Source organism: Corvus brachyrhynchos, unplaced genomic scaffold, assembly GCF_000691975.1.
Source record: "Corvus brachyrhynchos isolate BGI_N302 unplaced genomic scaffold, ASM69197v1 scaffold3, whole genome shotgun sequence".
NCBI lineage: Eukaryota > Metazoa > Chordata > Aves > Passeriformes > Corvidae > Corvus > Corvus brachyrhynchos.
In genome coordinates this window covers 3801849-3809355 of record NW_008237619.1, presented here as the reverse complement: position 1 = coordinate 3809355, position 7507 = coordinate 3801849, and the positions used below count along the sequence as shown (strand labels likewise).

Here is a 7507-nt window from a genome sequence, read left to right as displayed (position 1 = left end):
GCTCCGGGCGGCTCGGCCGGGCTCTGCCGGGGGGCAGCGGGCATTACCTGAAACTGTGCTCCAGCCTTGCAGCCTTCGTCCGTCGCTCTGTCTGTCTCTCTTCCCGGGTGGATCTCGTACTTGCGGTCTGGCGGCTTATTCTTGTTGTTAATTTTTGCGTTGTTTGGCTTGTCCACGCGCGGGGATTGATCGCTCACTTGTGTAAGTTCCCGGGGGTTATTGTTATGTATGCCTCCTTGCAGATGGTGGTCAACTTTCTGTCTTTTATTTTGATAATACATGCAAGTATTACTGTGTGTGCATGTAAATAATTACGTGATGCATCCCTGTGTGTATGTATATGTGTCTGTGCACGCTCATAAACATGCATCCGTGTGAGAGAGACAGACAGAGGAAAAATTACCCACCCTGCTGATGCACACTCAGATTATTTGCTCCATTTGCCCCCTCCTAATGCCCTTTAAAGACACGGTGCAGCTTTTGTTTGCTCCTTACGGTTTCCTGTGACTGTCATCTCGTTTTAATGACAACTTAGCTGAGGTGGGGGTGAGGAGGAAGCAAGTTTCAAGTTTTGGGATCTCTCCTCTTGTTGGTGATGTGGTGAGTTGCAATATTGTAAAATCATGGTGTGCTGATGATGTGCCTTTATTTGATACTTTATAGGTCACTATCACATGACAAAGGGTTTGAGACAGCTTCATCTTCGTCTGTCTGTAATTTCCATTTGCCTTCCTGGGTAAGTATGTAAACTGTACACATGGAAAAAGAACTTGGTTCTTGTTGATAAGACAGTGTTTCTCGTGCTGCCACTTTTTATGAGGAAGATGCTTGTTACGGTTTTAGTACTTCAGAAGACGTCTTCTCCAGGTGCTAATAGCAGTTGCTAGAATACAAAGTTTGTATGTAGAGGTGCATCCAAATAACCTGGGAGTTAAGAGGCTGTGCATATTCAGAGCTCTCTTCACTTATTTTTTTTTTCTTGTGTTTTTCTTTCCCTTAAAACTTTGTAAAGATAATCAGCTGACTGACTTAGGGCAAAAGTTTTAAACCAGAGTAACATTAGAATATGCAAAGTGCAACACACAGGTCAAAAATTTAATGAGCGTGTAAAGCCCTTTTAAAATTCAGTGGTAGAAAACTATGAGAATAAAAACTGAATAGGTAATTAGAAAACTCTGGAGGTCAAGAATCAGTGAGAAGTTTAGCAGAACTGTAATGCCGCTGCAACAGGAGTTTGTTCACTTTTAACATGTAAACTGAGAGCTAATTAGAATTCCATCCATGCTCTTTCTGTGTTACTGTTTTTTCTTTTGGCATTGATGAATGCAGATACCAATCAATTTGGAAGATGTGTCTTTGTGGCTAATTTACTGGTATTCCTAAGCTTTCAGGTACACAACAATGTTTTTTTTTTATCTGCATGCTGGGAAAAGTTATGATAACTTTTGAAGGGTTTGACACCTTTTAAGCTGAAGTGGTAGTTTAAAGAAGAGGTTCTAAATTTTTGGGGTCACATTCATAGATGACATAAAATGAGTGGCACTTGGAGCACTTCTCATACGATTGCTCGTGGTGTCACTGACCTGCGTTTCGCCCAAAATAGGAAGTGGGAGGTAGCATTTCTTTTTGGCACTATTCTGTACATAATTAAAAACAAGACAACACAAGTATTTGGGGTAAGCTTAGTACTCATAAATGCAAATGATCAGTAACATACTCTTGACCTTTTGCAGGCAGTGTATAGCAGACTTAAGATAGGTGATGGTTCCAAACATGCTGACTCAAAGGGGACTGTTGGGAGCAGCTGTTCTGGTGTGATGCTATGACCACAGAGCTAGTGTTAAGGCTGGGATAACCACAGTGGGCAGTTGGTTTGAAGGGAGTATTCTACTGTTCTCCAGTTCCTGCAGATTTACACCCAAATTTCAGGTTTTTGGATTTTGTGTGCAGTGTGATTGGTATGTGTAGGTGTCAGAGTATATACACCAAGTTCAATTACTGAAATTCTTCATGACAGGCTAGTTGCATAGAAGAATAGTGCTTTTGGTTTTATGGCATTACTGACAAGGATCGTGTTCTGTGAAGAGTAATTGGTGCAATAATTTTTTCCAAGTGAAAACAGGTTTGGAAATTCAAAACTGGCAGATAGGGTTCAAAATGTTGATCAGGGCTGAATACGAATGTACTGATTTCTGAATTTAATTTTCTGTTTTCGGGTAAGAGTCAGATGAGAGTTCTGCAAGTGCTAAGGACATTTTCTTTATTTCGAGTAATAGTAAAGGATACTGAACAAGAATAGCTCAGAGACCTTGACTCAGGTCTTGAGTCACTATCTGGTTTTTAGTTTTGTTATGAAGTCTTTTGGATGCACAGAATGTTGATCTGGCAGTGAAGTGGTGATCCTAATCTTCCCACACTTGGAGAGGAGCGGACCTTGGTTTTGTGCATAGTGCTAAATGTATGTCAAGCCTGATGTTGAACTGGCTTGAACAAAGAAAAGGGTAGGGTATCTTTTTTACAAAAAATGTGTAATAGGAGTTTTAGAGGAGAAGAAGAAATGCATTTCCTTGTAGCTTAAAAAAAAGGCAATAAAAATAATGTGCCTAGTTAAGGTGAGAATAGAGATTTCATTAGATTTTTCCATGACTTGAAATCTCCATTTGCTTTAGGGAGCTTTTATTTTGGTAAAAGGGAAGATTTCTTTTATTACACAGTTATCACTAAAGTAGCTGTTCATGAATGGATTTTAGTAATTCAGTCTTGATGTACAGGAGTTCTGGTCTTGCTTGGTGAGTGCCAGTGCAGGGCTGGTGTGTCACAAGATAGAAGGTGATGAGCTGCTTTAGCAAGGGGTCTTGTGGATGCTTCAAAAACTGGCCCATGCTCTCAAAAGTTTTTTGCGCACTACTGTCCCTCTTAGCACAGCAAGCTGATAAGCCATGTCAAGCAGGCACGTAATTTAGCAGAAACGTAGCTGGTTTCTGTGTGGAGGTAAACTCAGAATAGTTAAGAAGCTTGCACTTGACACTTCAGAGTTTTTTGGGGGCTACTTGCTGTAAGCCCCTTGCCTGCAAAACTTCCATTGGCTTTAGCAGGATTTTTTTTTGTAGGAGTGATGGTGAGAGGAATTTGTCCGTGTTTATTTTTCCCTTAAAGGAAGAAAACCTTTCTCTTTTATAGCTGTTGTGTGAATAATTAAAGATATTAAATGTCAGTTTTCCACATAAAATATCAGAGGTAATCACGCAATTATTTTATAACTAATATTTTTCCTGTTCATCCAGAATGCTCTTAATACACTTCGTTCATAAATTAGTGGTTCCATAGCTGGTGATCCTGTAAGCATGTGAATATCTTGAAGCAGATGACAAGTCTTGTTAAAATCACTGATACGATTGCTCACATTCAGAGCTGAAAGTTTTTCCAGGTTGCTGCCGCTTGTGGTCTGTGGGCTGAGGAAGCACAGCGCCTCTGGAGCTCATGAACATGGCGTTAGGCAGGGCAGTCTTCCAGCAGAGAGAGTGGTGTGAAGAGAGGAGATCTTGACCAAGTGAGCTGGTATGAGTTGCTCTTCCACCACGTGTCGTGGTGGAAAAAGTGCAGGTAAGGTAGATGAGACCTGTGGTGTGCAAGGCTCTGCTGTGGTGTGAAGTTTGTAAATGTACCTGCAGTGAAGTGTGGACACCTGTAGTGTTCAGATCCCCCTCTTTATCTGAAGGCAGCTCCTTGGTGGAGGAAGATACTATAAATTAAAATTGGAACCGAACTGAAACACTGATTTTTGAGTGTGTTGCAGGCTGTCTCTGAGCTCTGGCAAGTGATGTAGTCAAAACCAGAGGCGCTTTCCAAATTTTGGACCCAAGTCGGACTTCCTGTGCCTTGTTGTGGGGGATGGCCTGCTGTGGCCACCGGTGGAATCAGCAGCACTGCTGTGGCCTGCTGGTGGCTTCCAAGGTCTTTACCTTTGGAAGCATAGCCATATGTCCCTTTGTCAGAGTGACAGTACTTCCCTGTATCATTAAATCATATGGCACCCATATATTGGGACAGTTTTCATGAGTGATTTAAGTTTTTCAAAGCAGTATAGATACTGTTGCGCCTTACTGTAAACTTACTAATAATTTATGTTTTCATTATTACTTAGGGGTCTATAAAGATGGAACAAACTTCTAATCATATGTATTTCAAAATACTCTTGAGTAGAAATAGGTAGAAGTCATCCTGCTGACTTCTGTCGTATTATTTCTTTTCCTTCTCCCTTTCCTGGGGTATTACTTCCAGAAGCTTTTTCGTTTTGTTTAATGTCAAAAGATTATTAGGGCTTACTTCCTTTTTATTATTTTGTTCTGTTGTTTTAAGATCAGTAATGATACAGTGTGTCTGTCTGAAAGCAGTGGGATGAGTGTGGTACTGGTGGACATGGGAATTTCACAAAAGACTCCCTAGAGCTGTCACCCTTCTTGATAGTTTCAGAAGGGGTAAGATCTGAACCAGCATAAGGATTACTCTGACTTTAAGAATGGCTTGATGGGCTGCTGTTCTGCATTGCTTGAAAAAGTAAAAAGCACATACTGTTCTCGCAATAATAGTGATATTATTAATAATTGGCAGTTGTAGGCCTTGCCTTATTTATGTGCTTCTGTCCTGTCTGGTGAAGTACACAAGCCGTGCTGTAATCACACACCTCAAGATCAGGAACAATCATTTTTTTCCCCTGTTTTAGGCATCTGAGATAAAAAGCTGTGAAGGAGCGTAGGCTTGCCTGCAGTCACTTAGCAGGTTAGCATTAGGAGGGAATGGAATAAAATCTACATCTGACTCCTTAGTTTTGTGTCCTTTCCTTCGGTGTGTGCTACTGCTCTGAAGCTTTCTTAGTAAGAGCCTGTCTTGAGATGTGAGTAGTCTCACTGAATTCTGTGCCACTTGGACATCTTTTGCTAATACTCCACTTTCATTCATAATGCTGCTTCAAACAAAAAAAATCCCACCTTCAGAATGTTGTGATGTTACTGACTTAGTTTGGTTGTATTTATTGACAAGACAGTGTAAAGTATGAGGAGAGCTTACTTAAGAGGTTTTGCCAGTAAACACGGTATTTAAATTGCTGTTTATGGCAGTATGTATTACCCTTATTTATTTAATACTAACTTCGTAAAGTTAATGCAAGGAATAAAATGATTCTTCATAGCGAGGTTTTTAAAATGTGATTCATGTGAAATAGTTCCTCACAATTAAATTATTTTTTCGTATTCATAATCTAATGCAAAATTACAACTGATTTTCTTATAAAACATGGAATGGAGCGAAGCAACTACTTTGGCACTCTGGCAGTATTGTGATGAATAGGGTAACTTGCTTACTGAACTTTAATTTCTAGGGCCAGTAAACATATGTAAGATTTTCAGATTTGCTGTTTACTGGTGTTTTGTTACTTAAAGTAGAAATTTGATGTAAAAATCGGAGTCGTATTTGAGGAGTAAAGCACACTTGGCTTAATGCCTGGGTGTAGACCTATTAATAGTATTCTCACAATGGTAGCAGCATTTTATTATTTCTAATATTTATAAATTTGATTACGTGAAAGATGAATCAACAAAGAGGAAGAGCATGGTTTTTGACACTTTCAGTGTTTGTACTTTTTCCTATATAGCACACAAATGCATAATGTAATAGCAAGTCCTTATGAGCGTGGACAATTCAGCATGTGAAAATAAGCTAGCTTCAGGCATATCTGAGTACAAAGAAACCTAGTACAACCAAATTTCAATTTTTAGCAAGGGGAAGAAAAGTTAACAGGATTTTATGAGAGTACACTAAGAAAATCAGTTGCTTAGGAAGCATGGAATTTTTATTGTCAGAAATCTTCCACGTGGGTGTCTCTATATAAGAGATTTTATAAAATGTAGCAAATGCTGAAAGTAAGAAGCAGCATTTTATTGACCCTTAATGTCACAGAGCCTCATTCAGCAAAGATAAAAATAATTCAGTGGACTTGCACAACATGGGATCTAGGGAACTTAATGCAAGTGGAATCTGTCTTGACAAGAAGCTTATCAAGTCCTGTCTACACCTTCCCTTTTTGAGGGAAAGTAGGAAGGTGTCTTCCCTCTGGCTGTGTGGTGTTTTGTTTGGGGTTTTATGATATTTTCTTTCTGAAAGGCATTATGTGTGTAGCAAATTGTCTGCTTTGAGACATTGTGGAGCCCCCCTGTGTTCCTGGCTGTGGGATCCCTCTCCCCTTAAACAGGTATAGCAACAGGAAGATTTCTGCCACCTGCGCTCCAGGGAGGGGCTTCATCCTGTGCTTCTGAAACCCAGAGGTCCCCGTGACAGGGTCAGGCACACGCATTAAAGGCCTGCTCTGCAGGATTCAACTGAGGAGGTCCTGTGCTACTGGTGAGCTGGGTGAAGGATTGGTGACTGTACTGTGCTGCTGAGTGTCAGGCAGTGCTTCAGTGCTTGATGGCTTTCAACCAATACCTTTCACTTCTTTCCCCAATATGTTTTTTCTGCTGGCTACATAAGGACTTCTAAACTTAAGCCTTGTTAGAAGTTGTCTGTCTTTCTGTTTTGAGTATTTGTTTTTCACTTGTACTCATGCCTTGCACAGATAAGAGTTACCCAGCAATGGCAGTGGGGAAAGCATGTCACACAGTAATAGTTAGGATTGTCTCTCTGGCAGTAGAATAGTGCATTTTCCCTCCGCAGCCTGTGTGTTCTTCTATGCAACAAATAATTCTGAGTTTTGTTTTTGTATGCGAGAGAATGCATTGTTTCGTGGCTGTCAAAGCAATATTTAAGAGTGACTTCATGAGAAATTTGGAGGCGAAGCTGGACAGAGAAATCATTAGGTGAGAATGGAAGGGGAGTGAGGGAGGACTTGATTTCTTACCTCATTTCATCCTCTTCAGTGTGAAGTAACTCTGTTAAAATTACTGCAGCTGAAACATTATTTTCAGCAATAAAATCTGGCCGTGAAAGTTGGAAGGAACTGAGGTTTTCTTTGTCAGGTTGATGAAAAAGCCATTTTTGTGGTTGGCCGTGTTTGGGTTTGCTTTCCCTAAGTGGTGGTCTTTGAGCCACATCCTGCCTACAGTGAACTGAAGTTAGCAACATCATGCTGACTTACGGGGTGAAGTACAGGTACATCAATTTGTCTTGACCTAATGGCTGAAGAGCCCAATCCTGCAGTTACAGCTGTGCAGGTGGATTCCTGAACAAAACGCCAGAACCAGACCTGCATCAGAAATGTGCACCTGTTTGCAGGTTTGCTGGCTGAAGTTCCTGGTGGCCTGTAATTCCTCAGGAAAGCTGCAAGTTTCACATTTTTCTTAATTACTGATGTGCAGATAGTCCTGCCAGTGTCGTGCACCTGTTGTACTCAGTGTTCAGCTCACAAGCTTACAGGCCATCCCTGACCTGATGGTGAGCCATGGAGGTAGAGCAGGGAATAGAGAGAGACATTGCTGAACCATGCCGAGTTCCTGTAAGTGAGAAGAGGGTGGAA

General features: G+C 40.8%; 1 protein-coding gene across 18 annotated transcripts in view; it reads left to right on the top strand.

The window, feature by feature from the left end:
* Positions 1–181: 181 nt before the first annotated feature.
* BBX (BBX, HMG-box containing) overlaps positions 182–7507 on the top strand; it is a 138196-nt gene continuing 130870 nt past the window's right edge. For 9 of the 18 annotated variants that reach the window (XM_008631711.2, XM_008631709.2, XM_008631707.2 and 6 more), the window contains exon 1: positions 664–736. The gene's annotated coding sequence lies outside the window, so the exon portion shown is untranslated. Of the gene's footprint in view, positions 202–644; positions 737–7507 lie in introns of those variants that run through there. The other 9 variants (XM_017731829.1, XM_017731824.1, XM_017731835.1 and 6 more) reach the window with 3 other exon arrangements.